Consider the following 20547-nt stretch of genomic DNA (forward strand, 5'->3'; position numbering starts at 1 on the left):
ACAATCTTCTTTCCCTTCGCGAGAAACGAATGTAAAGATCGAAATATGAAACCTTGTTTAAATATCTAATATCTTCTTTTCTTTTTTCCTGAGATTTTAAAGGGATACGATTTTTTTTTTTTTTTTTTTTTGAGGAAGCATCGTGCACAAGAGTTTCGAGAGTTTCCTTCTGGGAGAAAAGTTTGCAAAACGGAATGAGGGAGGAGAGAAAAAAGTTGACGACACGGGAATAAATACGAGAAGGTTATCGATGATCTCGTAGCAAGACGAGGTCGAGGTGAATGGCGGCCAGGAATTTCATTCACCATCTCGCAGCGGTCATCTCGAAAGGACATCTCTGGACCTCTGCTATTCGAGCCCGCCTCCGGAGCGAGGAAATAATCGTGGGAGAAACGGCTCCTCGAATTTCGTCCCTATCCCTCGAAAGAGAACACCTCGTGGACCGCAAAACGCCGCGTTTGGAGAATCTCACGTTTTCGAGATCTATCCGATGATTATACAATATTGAAAATATGCACGTATTCGGTATAAATACACGCACGATTTTGTATCGATACAAAAAAATTGTACAAACTCCCTTCTGTATTCATATTCAAATAAAACTCGATTTACTTTCAATCTTTGGATTATTATTTTTCTTCTTCGGGATTCTTCGATCCCGAATTCCCCGAATATTTTCCCTCCTTAAAATCTTCCTTTCCTTCGAGAAAGAAATTCCCCCCCCCCCCCCACTCCCTGCAAGAAGCTCGTCCACGATCCACGAGCGAGAGTTATAGAAAAAAATCCGGTCGAAAATTTCCAGCGGCCGAAAATCCGCCAAGCACGATCGGCGCGTCTGCAAGAGCGTTGTTGCAACCCTAGGTGCAACGAGTTAACGATTTTTCTCCCCACCCAGGAGAACGGAAACGAGTTCGGAACGAGTTCGAGGCCCGCGTCGACAGGTTCGTTATCGCGGTGGACCCTTTGTTTGCCAAGCGGTTATTCTTACTCGCGCGACTCTCTGCCTCCTCTCCTTCTGCCACCATCTCCATCCACCGGTTGTTCCGCGCTGTTCCTTGGCAAACAGTACTCTCCCGTGTACAGAGAGAGAACTGCCCTCCCCTCCCCCCCCTCTCTCTCTCTTCTCTCTTCTCCTCGGTTTTGAATAGGTGTGCCACGCCGCAGGACACCACCACCCGGCACCCAGGACACAGGTGGCACGATCCCGTCCGTCGTCCTCCTCGTCGTCCGGATGGGATCCTCTTCTAATCTCAGCTCGTCAGGGTGACAGGGATTATGCTCATTAACTCTTGCAGGAGACACCCTCTTTTCCCACGCGCCACCAAAACTTCTCTCTCTCTCTCTCTCTTCGTCGATCGTCGATTTATTAATTCTCCCTCCCTTCTTCTTCTTCTTCTTCTTCTTCCTCTTTTTCTATCTTCCGTTCTTAATTCACCAACAATTCGACGATTCTTCAAATTCTCCGGACACAATTACACCAATTTTTTTTTAAAAGCCGCCCTTTCATCATCCGACGGTTATTCGATTCGGTATCGGGATGCAGTAATGCGATGCTTTGCACGGGATTTTGATCGATGCGCCAGACATTTCGGGACAATAAAAGCGCGGGTTGATACCCGGTCGAATATGCCGGTATAATTTTCAACGGATCGTTTATCCCCCGCGTTTCGACGCGTTCTCGTTTTTTCCACCAACGTCGCCTCCCCTCCCCTCCTATCCCGGATTCGTCCATGATTTATCGTACACGGAAAATCACGCGCGCGTATACGTGTGTATATACGTGTATACATATATATACATATATCTCGTATAATAATGTAATCGTCGATACGAATGCGCGGCCGTACGTCGAAAAATTTTATCCGCCGATACTATATGTGTATATATTCGGGGGGGGGGGCGGAATATAACGAAAATAATTCCCCATGTGACGCACTGTCCGCCGATTATTTTATTCCCTAGCAACAGGTGATCACTCTTTTGCCACTGTTTTTCCATAGTTGGACGGGCAAACGATGGAGATGAATGGCGGCGATCGGGGGCGCGACACAAACTATCTCTCGGTGGCGAACGATACGATGCCTGTGCCGAATTTCGTACGAGAACAAGCATGGAGAGAGAGAGAGAGACTCGCTCTAGCTAGCGAACTGTTCGGTTTATAAATATTAACAAATTCCTCGAATATCTGTTACGAGTGTTACGCTTGTTTAATAACACGACGCTCGAGACCGACACGGATACACACACGATAATTTCGATAATTCGCGGAATAGTCGTAACAATTTAGACGTTACGTTACGTCAATAATAATAAATATTTTGCCGACGATACATTCGATTTTATGCGTGTGCTAAATTGACGACGAATTAATTTGGGAATATGTTTAAATTTTATATATACGAAAAAAGGGAAAAAGTTAAAAGGAGAAGAGAGAAGAAAAAATATATCGTGTACCCGTTGAATCGGGCATTTCCTATTGAAACTGTGTAACACTGTTCCGAATAACAGTCTAGAAGACGGTATCCCTTTTATAAAAACAACAGTTCTGCGTTTTTAGGACAGGCGAGCAAACAAAGGCGCCACCTCGAGAAGCATTCAAGGGAGAATGTTTTTTCAGGGATCCTCTTTATGACGAAAGGATCGCGCGATCCCGGTAAACCGTATTATCCCGTCGGATCTCGTGTTCCACGTACTTACTTACTTACTTACTTACTTTCTTACTTACTTGAATCTCGCTAGCAGAGAGAGAGAGAGAGAGAGAGAGAGAGAGAAGCGCATGGCAACGAATGGTTGGTTCGAGCCGCGAGCCAACATCCACCATCCTCCAAGATTTTTCACGAAGGACGAATCTCGACCAAGGGAAAAGCCTATTAGTCGCGAGGATCCTCGGGTCTCCATGGGACCCGGGGAATATTCGAAATGGCCTAGCGAATCGCAAAATCCCGCCCAACAAAGGCCGCTCGCCGCGCACTTTCGAAAAACCGCGTGCTTCTTCTTCCTCGCTCTCGGTTCACTTCCTCTCCTTGCGAGCCTTACCTTCCCTCTCCTTACCTTCCCCGTCGTCTTTCCACCTGCTGAAGGCATAAATCATCGCCTGGCCCGGCCGTTCGAACCGAGAGATCGGTTTGCAGGTGTCTCGACCGCCGAATTTCACGGCTGTGAAGGCCGGTCTTCTCTCTTCTCTTAAACGCCTTCTGCGTTTTACTTGCCATTTTACGGGTTTTTTCGAGAGAGCTGTCCTCCTCTCTCGATTCTCCCCCCTTTTTTATATTTTCGCACGCGAAATCCCAGAGTATCGCAAGAATCTCTCGCGAGAAAATTCGAAGAACCGTCGTTGGAATTGTTCGGGATGGACGAAGAAGTTAGGGATGGAATTTCGCGTGAAAAAAAATATTTGGACGAACGCTCGGATTATCCTCCATTTATTATCTCGATCATTATTCTCCCTTTGCGATCAATATTTGCACGGACGGAAGGAAATCCATGCGTGTTCTTTTTTTCTTTTTCCCTTTTTTTTCGAGACGCTGGTGTGTCGAATTGAGACAACGGGCGGAGACGTTATCTCCGATCTTTTCCGCCCCGGAAAAGAGAAACAACGTGGCGAGAGAAGAAGCGGAGCGGTAGTCGTGAACGCGTCGCCGACCCGTCGATATTACGATTAATTGGCTCGTAAATTTTCACCCCGGGGTGTTCCTCGAACTCACCGAGGATAATTTATATATTTTTCGCCCCGACCAGGTCAACACCTGGCACTCCGAGCATCCGTTTACCTGGGCGAAACGGACCAGACAGCGTTGCGCCACCATCTTTCACTATCCCATCCCTCTTTTCCTAAAATTCTACCAGGTAATTCACCGATTTTTAAGCAAAAAGATCCCCCCTCTCTACACCATCCTTCTTCCACTGCTCTTCTTTCTTTCTTTCTTTCATTCTTTCTCGACTATCGAACCAAGTTTTTTCCATTAAAAAAAAAAAAAATTTCTCCCCAATAACATTTTTCAAAAAGACTCTCGAAGAATCTGCATCCCCCTCGATCCAATGTCTTCAAGTTCGAGTTTCCCTCGACGGAATCTCGAAGGAATCGGTTCGAAACTCGCGCAACGAAACGCAACGCAACGCAACGCAACGTGGAAAAGTTGGCGGAATCGTTGGGAGGGGAAAATTGAAACGCGTTCCACGCTTGAGATTCGAAGCGAGGGGCGAGGTGGAAAAACTTTCCTCGGCAATAATTCATCGAGAGCGCGAAGAGAGAGAGAGAGAGAGAGAGAGAGAGGCGGTTGCTCGAGAGATCGGGTCCGCGCCTCGGTTGTTTGCCAAATCAAGTGTAAAACGCGGGGTAATTGTCAACGCGAGAGGGTTCGGAAAGGGTGGCGACAGACGAGATTAAGGGAGGGAGAGGGGGAGGGGGGGCAGAGCGCGGCACGTCGAATGTTTATAAGCTCGTTCGATTTTCACGGCTATCCATGCACTTTCCAGAATTCGATTTGTGGGCAACGATGCGGAATCGATGGGAGGAGAGAGAGGAGGGATTTCTTCCGAATAAAAATTAATCCTACGATTTTTCAGCATGCCGTCCATGTATCCTCGTCCCTCATCCATGTGCAGTTTGTTGACTTGATTATTTAAAAAATACTGGATTGTACAATAGTTTCTTTATTTTTCGAAATTATTAATTCAACACTGATTGGAAAGGAAAAGGAAGATGAAGATTCGTTATTTTTCGAACAGTTTTTCGAGAGAAGACGAAAAATAAGAAAATTATTATACTCTGTACCGTAAAATATCCGTAAAGAGTAGAATTTATTTTTCGAGGCGAGGCGAAGAAAACGAACCAAAGTGAAAAAAACACGGATAACGCGCGTAACATTTATTTGTATACCTCGGAATGCAAATACCCTTGCCTCGATAAAACCTGTCTATCTGAAGAATATTCGAAATACGTCTATTAAGTTTCTCCCTTTAACCGCTAGATACCTTAAACAGATCCCATTTTATTTCCCCTTAAACGATGATCCACACCCCAAAGGAAGCGTGAAAAGAACGAAAAGCCATAGGCGTTATTCGAACGCGTTTCCAATAAAAAGATCGACGAGGCAAGTTGACTTGGACCGGGTGGGAATCAAGATCAAGAGGCGGCCGAACAATCGGTGGCGCGTTTCTATGAAGTTCGTCGGTATGAATAGAATTCGCGATGAAAAGGACGCACGCGTACACGCGCGCGCGAGTTCGACCCTCCTTCTCTCTCTCTCTCTCTCTCTCTCTCTCTCTCTCTCTTTCTTTTTTTTGGGGAAAAGCCTGCGAGACCGCGTTTTTCATACGAGGTCCTCGATAGACGGCCGTAAGTGCATTCACCGTGCAAATCGGGTTGCCTCGAGAGTGCAACAATACGCAACAGGTGAGGAGGAGAGATCGGTACACGTTCAATGGCAGGTGAAGTTTCCTTTTCGAACAAGAATAAGTACTCGAGATTTGTGCCTCGATCCGATTGCCTAAAGGGAAGTTGCTCGCGGAAATGCTTGCTCTTCGACCCCCCTGAACGAGTCCCCCCTTCCCCCCCCACCATCCAATATTCGAAAATATTTAGAATATCTTTTGGAAAGGGGAGGGGGGGGGAGGGAGTGAGCGTTTGAACCGTGGCCACGAGTTCTTCCACGAGTTTTGATAAATCATTCTCGTTACCTCGAGAGAAAAACTGGCCTCGAGAGAGAAAGAGAAAAAGAGAGAGAAAGAGAGAGAGACAAAGATGGCAGGAGATTGGGAGCAAAGGGCATGAGAGAATGGCGCACCTGCGCGAGGAGGATGTTGATGATGCGTCTGTCGGCGTTAATTAACGGGCCATTAATTACCCGGAATGGACCAATTAGGAGGAGGATGGCCTTGTTTCTGGTCTGCCTGGTGTTCAACCTCTTTAAATATTAGCTGTATTGTGAACCGTGTAAATCGAACCTATGTATGTATATATAAATATATATATATTTATGACAAAATTATGGCGATATTTGATTGAAAAACTGTTCCTCGAACATTCGTAAAAATGGCATTACACCCATCCGTATTATGATAATAAATGGGAAAGAAATACAGGATCTGAAAAAAAATTCAAATGTATTCGTCCGATCCTGGTGCACGCTTTTTTCTTTTTTTTTTTTCTTCGACTACGATAATTTATGACGGACGATTCCTCGGAGTCGGTTGTCGGTTGTCACGGCCGACTTGAGACGGATTCTCGCGACACGGATAAACAAGCGGAAAGAAAAATATAATATTCCCGAGCGATGAGAAATATACGCGAGATACGGGACAGATAATCGATTAGCGTACACGATCCGTGAAAAAAGTTCTCTGAAACACTTCTCGTTCCTCCTCCCCTCTTCGAGGAGAATCGATCGAGAAAGTGGATCCGTGTTTCCATCTAAAATTTTCTTTATCGCCCGTCATTAACACCCCAAATTATAGCGGAGCCCTTTCCTTATCGAGTCGAGGGATCGGGCTCCTCCTCTCTGATCAGTCGCGAGATCAACGACGCTGATACAGCCGGAAGGAGGGGTACAAAGGACAAATTAAACAGTTCCATAGACGATGAATTTGGCCAACCCTCTCGGTGTGTACACCGTCCATTATCTGTCCATCGTAGTTTCCTCGCCCTTTGCTCCCTTCCCCCACCACTCCTCGTTGTAATCGCGAATCAAAATGGACCGTGGCGAGGGGTGTTCACCCTCCGTCAAAATATAGACCGACGCGAAGAAAGAGGACTGGACTCGAGGAACGGAAACGGGATCTTTTCAACCGAGCCCCTGTCCTGGAAAAACGAGATCGCTTCTCACGATTTCTTTCTTCCGATCCGTGATCCACGATTCCTGGGGAAATTTTTCCTTCCTGTCGACCACCCTCCTCTCGTGGTCTTCGAAAAATACTCACCCAAATCTAAATTCCAAGGTAAGTGTTTATTCTCGATTCGAATCGTTAAAGAATATAGAGAGAGAAGGGTTAAACGAGGCTCGTTTTATCGTTCGAAATTATCACCCGAATAATCACCACTCACCACTTTTGACCCGAGAATCGTTAAAAAGTTACGAGAAAGATTCGTGAGAATGAATTCGACTCGATCTTCAAAAAAATGGTGGCTCTCGATTAATTTCGTACGAGAATAAAACAATAACAGAATAAAAAGAAATCTTACATTCGTAATTCGGATAAGAAACCCGCGATACGATTATTTAAAATATAAACCCGTATCGTTCGTAACTCTGCTCGAGCATCCCCCGTAATCACGTAAACGAGGGTTAAAGGGCGGAGAGATCGGAGGAGCGCGATGGAGAAACCGCGAAACAAAGGTCGAATGGAAGCGTTATCTCGAGGAGATCGATCGATCCCGTTGATCTCGAGCGCCCCACCGCCAACAAAGAGGAATTCCTTTGGAATCGAAAGAAACAAAAAAGAGAGAGAGAGAGAAAAAGAAAAAGTAGGGTACCCCGATGGAAATCGATCGATCAAAAAAAGGGGTTCTCGCAAAAGCGTCGACCCCCCCTCGAGGGAGACGCTAGTAGTGGGCGACGGATAAGTGGTGGGTAGAGGAGAGAGATCTAGCTTGCGAGATTCGGCCTTCCCTGCTACTAATAACTACACAAAAGTAGGAGGCAGCCTTCTGTATAGGCTTCTCGCGGGAGCGAGAGGAACAAAACGAGAGGGCACGGACCACGGAAGGAAGGAAGGGAGAGGGAAACACGCGGAGAAGAAAAGGAGGGATTGGGATAGGGGGTGGAGAAGAGAGGCATTGAACGTCCCTCGAGTAAGTAGAGATTTCCGGGCTGCGTGTACACGGCCCACTACCTCTCGCCCCCCTCGTGGGGTTCTCTTACCTGGGCCCTCTCCACCCCCTCTCACCACGACACGCTCACCTTCTCGATCGCAGCCTTACCTATGGGAAAAATCTACATTGAGTCGAGGGCGAATGAATGGAGGGAAGAGCGGCGGTGGTGGCCGGTTCGCGGCGGAATCTTTTGTAGGCCGGATTCCTTGTGTCGGGTCCATCCGCTGCAACAACCTTCTGTGCCACGCCAACGACAACCCATGGATCCCTTCCGCGCGCGAGTCTGCAGCACCCACACACACACACACAGTGGAGCGGGTACACTCGTGTCAAAGTTTGCCCTCTTGGAGCATAGCACGTGCAGGTAGCGGAGAGGTGAGCGAGATATTCGTTTTCTCACGGCGTGGTCGAACCCCGTGGCGCGCCTCCCTGCGCCCTCGTTTTCGCGCCAATTTCGGAGAAGGTGACACCGCTCCTTCCATTTTTTCTTTTTTTATATTCTTCTCACAGTGGATCGATTCTTCGAGATGTCATCTTCTCTCTTCCTTTTTCTTTTTTTTTTTTTTTTTTTTGGAAAATAGATCGTATTTTGTTCGCTCGGAATTTCGACGAGAAGCGAGTCGACGCGATTGTATCCTCCTCTGGAGGTTGGAAGGAGATTGAAAGAATTATAGAAACGCGTTCTCCGGAAGCAAGTTGGCAAGAGATCCAGCTCGAGAGGTGCGAAAAACACGGTTTCGCCGCTTGTCGAAATAAATTACCGCCACGCCCGTTGGTAAATGGGCGTGTAAGCGACTTCACCCTGGCCAAACACTTCTCTCTCTCTCTCTCTCTCTCTCTCTCTTTCTCTTTAGAAACAGACGCGCGCCACGGATCGTAATTATCTAGCGAGGAGGAACGCTCGCCACTCCTCCACCCACCGTCTTTCTTCTCTCTTTGCTCGTTCGCGACGCGTCGACTCGTGGACGGATAAACGCACCAGCCTAACTCGTTAATCTCTCTCTCTCTCTCTCTCTCTTTCTCTCTCTTACGAGAGAGATCTGTCCGCACGAGGGAGGAGAGGAAAGTGAACGCGCAAAGGTCGCGGGGATATTGCATCGTCACGCGCCTCTATTAGAACACACGAGTGAAAAAATTATTCTTTTCACTCGCGTTTCTGCTATCCCTCCTTTCCAATCGAATTTGCCCCGTCCGATTCCTTGTTTCTCGATCTCGATCGATCGACACGGTAAAAAACTCATCCTTAATTCGAATATATATATATTACGATATTAGTAGTAGATTAGTTTGGGAAAGATCGAGAGAAAGAAAAAAGGGGTATCGATATTTTTTAAGGATGGAATTGGATAAGGAGGGAGGAGGGAAAATCGAAATGTCCTCTATTGCACAGGGAAATATTTTCGAGGAGAGAAGCTATTTCTTCCTCGATCCCTTTCTTCGGGAAGAAAATCCACGTTCCACATGCCAGGGGAGGAAATATTTTTATTGGGACGATTGCGGTTGACGTACGAGGGTCCTTCGAATTCGCGGTACCGGGATCCACCGATGGGATCATGGGTCGTTCGAGTGTTCTGATTGATTCTCGTCGTCCTGAGGTTCGAGGAAAATCCGAGGGAAATAATTCGAAGAAAATATTTCTTCAAAGTCGATCGAATAAGATTCTCTTCTCTGTTCTCTCTCTCTCTCTTTCTCTTCTTCTTTTTTAATCCCGAAAAAGAAATATTTCGCAATCGCACTCCCACTTAGAGACGGTTCAATACGCTTCTCATCGTGATTCATCGAGAAATAAATGACGCGAATTTTAATTAGCGACCACGCTCCGGAGAATCGATTTCGTACGTCGATATACAACACGTGCGGGGATCGCGTAGGTCGGGGAAGAAAACGTTCGGAACGTTTTTTTTTTTTTTTTTTTTTTTTAGAAGAGAGATTTAGACACAGCCTCCAGTGTTATGCCACATTAGCGCTCCTCGGGATTCCGGTTTTTCAATACGACCAGTCATCCTCGAAGAATCGGCAGACAATGTGGCGGCGGCCCTCTTCCTCGTCACTGGACCCTTGTAAGTAGCGCGCCCTCTTTATCCTCTTCCTTCCCCTTCTCGGCTTGGGTCAGTGAAATAAAAAGAAAAAAAAAAAAAAAAAAAGGAAATAAAAACGCGAAAAAATAAAAAGGGAAAAACTTTCGCTCGAGGATTTAGAATCATCAGGTATCGCGTTTAATCGCGGAGCTAAAATCTCGCCAAACTGCTATCGATCGTACGTGGTTTATATTATGCTTCTGCGGATTTCTCTCCGCTTCGAGGTTTCAATACCTCGTTTACCTCGTGTCGAGATAATATCTTATTACGCAAAATCGTAAGAACACGAAACCCGTACCTGTTTAATAACACAAACCCGTTCCGTTTTCGTTTTCGCAATTCCACAATCCGTTTCCACACGATTCCCTTACGACTTCGTCGAGGAAGAAATCCTATCGTCTTTTCCTTACTTTCGGCGTAAATAATTTTCTTCGAGCGAAACGAGTCCTTCCCGCCCCCTCCCCCACTCCCCCAATCTATACGCGTATCTCGAGATAAATCTAAGAATCCAAAAACCGAGAGAAAATCGATTTTCGCCGTAGCGATGATAATCGTAAACTATTTCCAAAGCTTTGAACGATGGTGTTAAAGCAGATGCTGGACGGATGATGGTGATCACAGCCGCCGGAAGGCTGTGATTTTATTCCCGGAGAGCGGAGCCGAGGGGAAGGAGGGGGATAGGGGAAAGGTGAACGGTGGCGCAAGGGCGGACTCACGGAGGCTGCGAAGGCTCGGTGTAATTATGTGCGAGGATAGAGTAACATGTCGGACATTCCAACAGCCACCGGAGTCAGAATCCACCCTCGCCAGTTGGCCCGTTGAACTGAATAGCTAGCTAATGAACGCGAAGCCTCCAGTCTGTCAGTCGTCCCGCACGTCCACCACGTGGGGAGAGAATGATCATTGCTCGGCCGAGGATGAAACCGATGCGACGCGAGCCATGGTTTCTAGCCATGCGAGCCGGTCCCTTCGCTCCTCCGCTATTCGATCGTCTTATCGATAACTGTCCGATTCCACGATACGCCTACGCTTCTTAGAGAGGCGTGCGTCGCGCGAAAAATCTTCTGAAATCTTCTCCAACGCATACTCTTCTACGCATATATATATATTCTGTTATTCACAAGAAAGTTCGAAAGAAAATAATATCCGTGATCTGGACATCCCTTACCATCTACGTAATTTTAATTTATCTCGACCCGCCTTCTTTTCATTCTCGTTCCAAGATCGAACGTGATGGTAAATATAGAATAATATAAAAATTCTCTCTCAACAAATTCTCGCGTATCTCTCCTCGCTCTAGATTTCTCCCTCAACAGAAATCATCTGATCGAATCGAATGGGACCGAACCGTACACACCGATACACTATATATATATATATATATATCGGTAGGTACAATTTCAATTTTGCTATCTCCCCTTTCTCGGGGGGGTTGGTTTCTCGATTCTTCGACCCGAGGAAGGGGGGAGGAAGAGAGAGAGAGAGAGAGGGGCGAAAGGAGGGTGTAAGATTCGACGTTAGATAGGCGAGAGTTAGGCCCGCGCGTCAGCCAGCTTCTCCTTCTCGGCTGTCACTCAAATCCTTCCTCCCTTTTCACCTCCAACCCTCCTCCTCTCCCCGACTTGTGCACCGCCACCCTCTCCCGCACGTTTCTCGGCAAGGGCCACCCCCGCGGACTCGGTAATTGAATTTCACGAGTTGGTTACCCAAACCCCCGCCGCCGCTCTATCCCGACGCCCCATCTCCTGTCCCATACACAGGGGGAGAGGGTTTCTGACGCTATTCCCGGTTCCGCGTGCGCGGCCAGGGGTCTGCCAGCCCACTTGATGCCCGCTTAACGTCGTATCACAACATTGATTACGACACCGGTGCACGATTGCCGCGGGGATCGTGCTGCCTTTTGCTTTCCCGCCTTTTATCCCCGATTCTCGTGGCCAACTCGCTTGGACCACGAGTCGTTTGCGTCACGCGATTAACAGGATGGATCGCGTGAAACGTTCGATCGGGTATTGACATTGATCCGATGGTTTGATGTTCGAAATGTCCAAGTTTTTTTAAAGTATAAATAAATCTGGCAACAACTTTTTCTCTCTCTCTCGCCTCGTAATACGTGTAATACCGTCGAATCGATTTTGCAGATTCGTAGTTGCTCACGACGAGTTCATAAATATTTAGGGAGCCGATATATTTATTTGAAAGAGGGACAGCTCCGTCATTCCGCCGGATTTAACGAGGCAAGCTGATTTTTCGACTCCTCCGCTTGTTTGCACCACCCAACGCCGCTTTCTCCATCGGGCTTGTTTGTTTCTCTTTTTGTTTCTCTCCCTCTGTCTACCCGGAAGCCCTTTTCATCCCGCTCCTTCGACACCGCGCGCGCGCACACAGAATTCGAGGTTTTTTTCATCGACTCTTCCAGGCCGATAATAATTTTAAAAGAGGGTGGGGGATAGCCCGAGGTGTCGAGCAAGCGAAGACGAATTATCGTCGCATGACGCGTACTCTTATTTATAGTCCCTCCTCCCCTAACCCCATATCATCCCCTCCCTCCCCCCTTTTTCCAACACCGTCGGAATCGATGATACGTCGGAAGCGTAGAGATTCTCGTCAAGACTATAAATCCTTCGGTTTCTCGATTGAATTATCGCGTCGTACAAAAAAACAAAAACAAAAACACACACAAAAAAAAGAAAAAAGTAAAAAAAAGAAAAAGAAGAAAAAGAAGGGGAGAATATAAAGGGGCGATTAAACTCCGGAAAAACTTCGTTTCCTCCGAGTTTCCTTCGCAACGTTAAACAAATTCGATTCGATTCGATTCGATTCGATTCGATTCGATTCGATTCGGTTTAACTTCACTTTCGAGGCGCGGGGGAGGGAGAGGAATGGATCGAGTTGGACGGCATCGACAAATCGACGACACCGAAGGAATCGGCTTCGTCGGTGGCGAAAATACGTCGGAGAGAGAGAAGGAAGAGGAGAGGAGGAGGAGAAGGAAAGATAGCGGCGCTGACAATTGGGGCAACGGTGTGATCCGATATTGCGACGGCAACCGTGCGCCACTTCAGGGCGGATCTGGTTGGTCAATCAGCGGTGCATTGTACGTAACGAACCTCCGCACTCGGCCGAGTTTAATGCCCGTACGTGGACCTTGGTGAACGTGTATGCGGCTGGGTTATTAAATATGACGAGAAGGAGGGCCGGCAGGAGGGGGGGGTTTGAAGGGGGACGACCTCCTCCCAGCTTCCTGAACGTCGACGTTCGACGTCGAGATTGTCGTTTAACGTTTTCTTCCTCTGCCACAGGCTTTCCTCCGCGATCCTTCCCTCGTCTTCTCTCGAATTTTTGAATCGAGAAACGCCTCCGTTTCAACGACCAACAATAATTCTCCCTCCTCCCACTCTTTCATACAAATATTTAATTTAATCCAGCACGAGAATTTATTTATTTATTTATTTGTTTATCCATTCATCCTTCTCATCCTCCGTTACAACTGGTGGATATCTTTTTAGAAATTTCTCGTAAATGGCGATTGAAAAAATCGCGTATTCGCGAGGAGGAAAAAAAAAAAAAAAAGGAAAATAAATTCATTTATTTTGCGCAGGAAAACGAGGAATCGTTTCCTTATTCGAGGCGAGACAAGGGCAAGAAAAGGGATGCGTTTTTCTTCTTCTTCTTCTTCTTTTTTCTTTCCTCCAACTAACCACCGATCCTCCCGGAACACGAAATATCCCTTTGAAAGAGAGGGGGAGGTGGTGTGTTGTGTATCGCGGCGGTTGCGGAACGTGCATAAATTTGGACGGTAGCGTCTCATAGCTGGACGGATGGTGCTCGAAAGCGGTGAAGTGGACCTCTTGGTAACGGCGAGCACTTATTCGCTCGCTCGCTCGCCAATTCAAATGAATTGGATAATTTGATCAGCTCGTTGCTGGCCCTTTGTTGCCTCCTGGGAACTTTGAATGGTCCGGTCGGCTGCTCGTCGTCCCTCTTTTTCGCTCTCTTCCTCTCCGTCCACCTCCCCCTCTTCCACCCTGATCCCGGATCAACCACGATATCTCTCTTGTCTTTTCGATTCTTCCTCCCTCTCCCTCTCGTTCTCGATCTTGTACAGACACGTATCTCTCCTCCGCGACGTACACCTCGACGTACGATTCGAGAGAAGATTCGCGAACGAACGAACGAACGAACGAAAGGAAGGAAGGAAGAAGAAGAAGAAGAAGAAGAAGAAAAGATTTTCGGCACGAAATTACGATCGGTGGTGTTGAACGCGGCGATGAATCGGCGTTGGAAATGGGCGTCGCGAGATTTTCGTAGAATTGAGATAATTATTATTCGGCGGAAGCGGGTGGAAAGGGTAAACGAGAGGTTTGAATGGGAAGGATCGGTTGGCTCGAGGTCCGCGATTCGCGGCACGCCTCTTCTTCCCGCGAATCGTGGAGAAAACACTTGGTCCTCCGTACCAAGAAACACATATATGAGGGGTATATATAAGATCCCCGACGTCGTAATTGTTAACGAGTATGTACGTACGAGGTTGTATCCGATTGTGCGTTCATGATTCTCCGTCTCGCGTGGAGCTTGTTAATTAACATTCTTGCATTTAACGTGCTCATTCTTGCATGTTACGGGTATAGAAAGGCGTAAACGAGCGTTAAGAAAGTCGCTTCGCGTCACCGGAAGTCTTCGTTGAAGAGCGTAGAAAAGAAAAAACGCCAAGAAATTACTTCGCTAACTGTATATTCTCGGAAGAGCGTTATTCGTTAAAAAAATCGTCGAAAGTCAAAATTTCGACTCGGATTAAAATCGGCCTGGCAATAAGGGGAGATATAAAAATATCGTAAGACGGAAATAGAGAGAGAGAGAGACAAAGAGAGCGAAAGAAAAAGAGAAGTCGACGAAGTCTGGAGGGTTGAACCGATGAATATGATAATGCAGTAGTACGGAGAAATCGGGCGGAGAAAAAAAAGGGGAGAAAGAAGGAGGAGGAGGAGGAGGAGGAAGAAGAAAAAAAAGAAAATCAAGCAACGCTTTTCAGCCAATTGATCCAAAAGATCCCCCTGCCGCGGTCGAGGATTTTAAATGCCGTACCAACATATCCCTTCGTCTCGACCCGTTCCCTGAATAGGCCGTGCTTGCATCCTGAAAGGAATCCGCAAGATGAATCCGCGGACTCAAGACAGCCGACCCATTTAACCGTGAAAAAAAAAAAAAAAAAAAAAAAGAAAAAAAAATATATATCCTCGAGTCTGCTATCTTGAGTCCTACATTCACCGGCTAACGGAGATATTATTTTCTCCCCCTCCTCCCCTCCGCCCCGCGATTTTTCCCGCCTCAAACCACAGCCTCTTCCCTCCTCCCCTTCTCGGCCAAAGTATATCCGCGCGCACGTGGAAATATTATTCGGACGATCGCCGCCCTCCTCTCTCTCTCTCTCTCTCTCTCTCTCTGGTTGCTGGCTGGATGATTGGATACCTTTTGCCTCTTCTTCTTATTCTCATTCCTTCTCCTCCTCCTCCTCCTCCTCCTCCTTCCTCGTCCTCTTGTACCTCCGTTCCTTCCGCTTTTTGTTCCCCGATCTTGCTCTTTCACGACGCGCCTGTGAACGAGAAGGGCTTCCTTACAGCCTCGGGCTCCTAAGATCGTGGTCACACAGCCTCGAGGTGCTCCGCTCTCGAGAAACGAGATATACGTGTATATATATATATATATATAGCATCGAGTAAAGAATGGAGAGAAACGCGAGAGACCGAGAAACGAACTGGTTCGTTGACGAATTCATCAAAAACGTTTCGGTGTAATAGTGGCGGTGATTACTAGCGAGAGAGAGAGAGAGAGAGAGGAAGGAGGTTGGGAAATTAAAAAAGGAGAAAAGAAGAGAAGAAAAGATGAGGAAGAGATGGAGGGGGCGGGAGCGAGAGAAGGAAAGAAAGAAAGAAAGGAGAGAAAGAGAAAGAGCGAAGGTTCTCCTCTGTGGCCGGAAGGTGAGTCTCCCGGCGAAGGAAAAAGGTGGAGATGATTAAAATGAATTCTACGGAGACGCGGCCGTTTCACGGCATTTTTTCTTCCCTTCCTCCCCCCCTGCCCCCATAGTATTCCTCGAAAAGCATCCCGTGGCTGCCGTTCGATGATATTTCGGTCGTCCCCCCCTCCTCGAATGGGGGGATCGATCGACGAGGGAAACCGTTCCCGGGGATTGAGGAGGAAGCATGGATTTGTCGTGGCCGCCTGTCGTGCGGGAGAGGATCCGCGGATTCATCTTGAAACTGACGAAGAATAGCACTTGATACGCGTCTCACAACGCCATTTTCTGATGAAACGCCGACAGAGAAGGAAACCGCTCCTCCCCTGATCGATGAATCGCCGACACGATAGACTCATCCTCTCTCGCGAATTCTCTCTCTCTCTCTCTCTCTCTTCTTCGATCCATATCTTTAATAAACTTCGATTTCCTCCATACATCCTCCTCCCCTCCTGTCTATCGTATGCACGACATTCATGATTTTATTTGTATTTTTAGAGAGAGAGAGAGAGAGAGGGAGAGGGAGAGAGAGTAGGGAAATCGTACGGAGGAATTAACAAATTTTCTTCGAGATAATTCGAGGATTATGCTCTTTTTCCTTTTTTTTTCGTCTGTTTTTTCCAGCGGATCGAAAGTTGCAACGTGGCATTCTCGTTCCAACTCCAACGTCGATAGCAAAGATCACTCTGTCCCGTTTCATTTTCCTTCCTCCCTTTTCTTTTTCGTTCGGTGAGCGCGTCGGAGCAAAGCGGAGCGAAGCATATTTCCGAGCACAGCGGGACGTATTACCGAGCCGCTCTCGTCCGATAATGTGTTTCTGATTGCCGGCGCGTCTAGATTTCGCCCACGCTGGGACTTCCACGCTCCGTGTAAATCCACCTTCGCGAAATACCACGTCCTCGAATCGTCGTGCAAATATTCTTTACACACCTCGTTCCATTTTCAACGACCACGGTAATCCAACGGTATGTTGTATATTTTAAAAAAATTCCGATAAGATTCCCTCCCTCTCTTCAATCTTTACTACGAGAAACGGAGAATGGATCCGCAACGTATCCGAAACTCGATCGAATCTCGTGTCTTCTTTCCGAGAAGAAGACGAGACGTTATTCGCTGCGAATAATTTTATTTCCCGATTCGAGATTCATCGTTAAACAATAATATCGTTTAATGTTCAATTTCGATCCATCAATAATATCGTGTAAGGGATCGAAATCTCGAACTTCGTTTTGAGTATTTCGCTAGAAGAAGAAAGGAAACGATCGGATCGATGATTCAATCCAGCGAAGAGAGAGAAACTGAACGTAAGAAATTCGTTCGAAGAATCTCGATCGTTTTCTTTTTTTTTTTTTTTTTTTTAGGATTCCCGCGAGAAGAAGGATGAATCGCCGCGAATATTTTTTTTTCTTCCTTCTTCCTCGATTCGAGATTTGACGTTAAATAATAATATTGTTTAATACGGTTCTTTGAGCGGCGCGGCTTATTGACGAAAGGCACGCCGTCGCTGGCACGAATTCACCGCGGGGAATAGCGTCATTATTCGACGACGCGTCGAAGCGGCCGTTTTTAATGAGATCCTACAATATTTAAGCCGAGTCTCCAGCGATTTTGCGCCATCCACCGTGTCATCGTGCCGCGACAACGATCAATGACACCATATATACTCTCCCCTAATTATCTCTCCCACCGTTCTCGAACCGTTAAACCGGTTCAATCAATAAGATAAAGATCCTATCGATCGATCGAGGGAATGCTCGTGGTCACAGCAAACGGAGCAAATTGAAGATTTTCGACGAAGTGAAGAAAAAAAAAAAAGAAAAAAGAAAAGAAAAACAAGATAAACGCACGTTGTCTGTCCCTGGCCCAAGGAATATCGCGGGCAAAAACGGATCAGAGGCGTGCATCGTTTCATTCCACTCGTCGCGAGATCAATACCTATTGGACAAGCCTGTCTACAGATCGGATCGATCGTTGTATGCTCGATACATCGTAATATAATGTGAGCGGAGGAATGTCGAGAAGGAACGATGGATGGATGGATTACGTGTGAGAACGCGTGTCAAATTATCGGTTATAATTAATAACGCGACCTTGCCACGAGTTTCCTCGCTCTTCTTTCCCGATCGATCCAAGAGGAGGCAGACGATTCGAAATGCGATTTCACTTCTCGCGATTTCTTCGACATTGAGGCGTGAAACGAAGAAGAGAATTTTTTTCTTACGTAAGAAAATTTGGAAGGCGATTGGAAGAGGAAGGATTTCGAATAGCGGTGGCGCGAGGAGACGGTTTCGCGTTTTGCATAATCCCGAGAACGAAAGGAAACAGATCCGTGGCCATTTTCACGCCGACAGGGGCCATTTGTCTTTTCGAGCGGCCGAAAAACACGGGTGGCTAGGAGGAGGTTAAGAGTTTCGAAGGTTGAGAGGCGGCAAAAAAGGAAAGAGGAGGCGGGAAGATTCGATTAAATCGACGTTTTCGAGGCCCGACTTTGGCACCGCGCGTAAATTAAATAGTCTTGAAATGATTAATAGCCGCGTCCGCCACGATAATGGTCGCTTACATACGCGCGATTTGCATCTGGACGGTTTAAAGACTCCAACCAAGGTCGCAAGAACCGAGAAGAACCATTCGACGAACCAACGAATCGATTAATAATAACCGCCGGCTGATAACTCGTATACACGAGTTCCTTTTCTCGCTATATGGAGAGCTCGAGCGAGAAGGATCGCGGACGAAGAAGAAGATCGCTTTGACTTCTACCGCCGGAATACTTGCATCCATCTTGGATCGTGCGTGCATGATTTTCCAACATTGCGCCGCGAACACTCAAAACGAGTATAACACCTCGTCCAAACGATCGTGATCGGAAGACTTTGTCTCGTGCACGTTTTAAAAAATAGACTTACCGATAGACTTGGACGTTTCGACGAGCACGTTCGGAATCCGGGAAAGACACCTGAGAACAAACGAAAGAATATCGAGAGTCAGTGAGGAAAGAGTTCAGACGCGAAGAAAAGTTTCGAAGGGAGAGGAAAAAAGAAAAAAAAAAAAAAAAAAAGAAAAAAATGATAGGAAGGAAAATTGGCAAGGTTACGGTGTCCTTTACGGCGATGCACGATCCGTTAAATATCGTGTCAGGGTCCCTTGAAAGATTCATCAACGGGTGGCCAGCCGAGATCCACTTTCCTGTGCCCTATTCGCGGAGGCAAACCGCTCGAGTCCCCCTCCTCCCCCATACAAGCCCTTCTTACGTAATCCGTCTGTTAAAATATCAATCTCAACATTTCACTCTTTGCACAGCATTCCGTGCAGGGGTAGCCCCGATCCTCCTCTCACCCTCTTCTCTGTCTGGACGAGGTCATCAAAGATGCAGCAGCAATCAGCGGAGCTAGTCGAGCGGACGAGCAAGCAGAGAATCAACCGACTACCACCGGCCTGGACCCCAGGGATGCACGCGAGATTTTCTTTGAGCCTTTAAATCGATCCTCTCGCACGAGAGAGAGAGAGAGAGAGAGAGAGAGAGAGAGAGAGAGAGAGAGAGAGAGAAAAGAAAGAAGAAAAATATACGCGTTCGATCGGCTCTTCGCGTCTCTTCGCGTTCCCTTCCTCCGCCGATCGATCCGAAAGAATCAAATCGTTCCACCCACTCGTCGATACGAAATCTTATCGTTCGTTCGAGTTCGCGTTTAAGAAGCTCGTAATAAAATTCGCGAGCGAGCTAAACCTATCCATCGGAGAGAAAGTATATTAAACATCAAAGAGTTCTCGATCCTTTCGAGAGCCGACGCATCGCTGTTGAAATCTCTGCTTTCCACCCTTCTCCATCCCCGTTCTCTGACCGCGGCACACCGCGGGGGGGCCAACTCTATTAAAAATGCAATATTCTCGTTAATCCGCGCCGGTATGTGGTACCGGCTAATTAGCGAGTACCGAGGACAGGGATGCACACGCGCATCCCCGTTGTCATGCAAATACCTCACGCGCACGAAACGTCGTCCATTCAACCCGCAGTTCTATGCGCGGCCGCCGTATGTCCACGCTTATACTCCACGCGTATTAATAACGAAACAAATATTGCTTATCGAATATTAAATTTCCACGCGACACCGTCCATTCCCCGCGATATCGCGTTACGCGTACGTGTCTCTGCACCCGTTTTATTTCGAGATAAAAGTGTGTGCACTCCAATCAACGTGTCGCGTTAACGACGCGATCTCTCGATATCATCGATAAATTGTTTAAAACTCTCTTTGCCCCTTTCGCCTCGCTCTTCGATACGCTTCACCCTCTCGAAACGAAAGGCGATGATTTTCCCCGAGCAAGAGAAGAATTCCAGAACGACATCCGGTTTCCAGGACGACATCTCTGTAGTAAATTTCCGCGTGTGCAACCTCGTGGATACGAGGGATGGATAGCAGGGGAGGGGTGGGTGGGTTTATATCAATAAGCATCGAACAGCTACGGCAGGGAGCTGTTGATTAAGGGGCGAGCACAATGAGGAGATATCCTCCTAGAAGGGAATGCGATGGATCTGCACCAAGGGTCTGTCTCCCTCCTCGCTCGTCTCCTTCCACCCTCCCCCCCTCCCCCGCGTGTCTCCGCCCGATCTGATCCCGGGCGAGCAAGAGAGACTGTTGGACGCCGAT

At 47.2% G+C, this 20547-nt stretch overlaps 1 long non-coding RNA gene across 5 annotated transcripts in view; it reads right to left on the bottom strand.

The window, feature by feature from the left end:
- Positions 1-20547, bottom strand: part of LOC100866718 (uncharacterized) — a 271606-nt gene that overhangs the window by 113609 nt on the left and 137450 nt on the right. For all 5 annotated transcript variants that reach the window (XR_015294145.1, XR_015294144.1, XR_015294146.1 and 2 more), the window contains one exon: positions 18808-18857. This is a non-coding gene — a long non-coding RNA (uncharacterized LOC100866718). The remainder of the gene's footprint in view (positions 1-18807; positions 18858-20547) is intronic.

This window comes from Apis florea, unplaced genomic scaffold (genome assembly GCF_048593485.1).
Source record: "Apis florea isolate Af1SG1 unplaced genomic scaffold, ASM4859348v1 contig_3587_pilon, whole genome shotgun sequence".
Taxonomy (NCBI): Eukaryota; Metazoa; Arthropoda; class Insecta; order Hymenoptera; family Apidae; genus Apis; species Apis florea.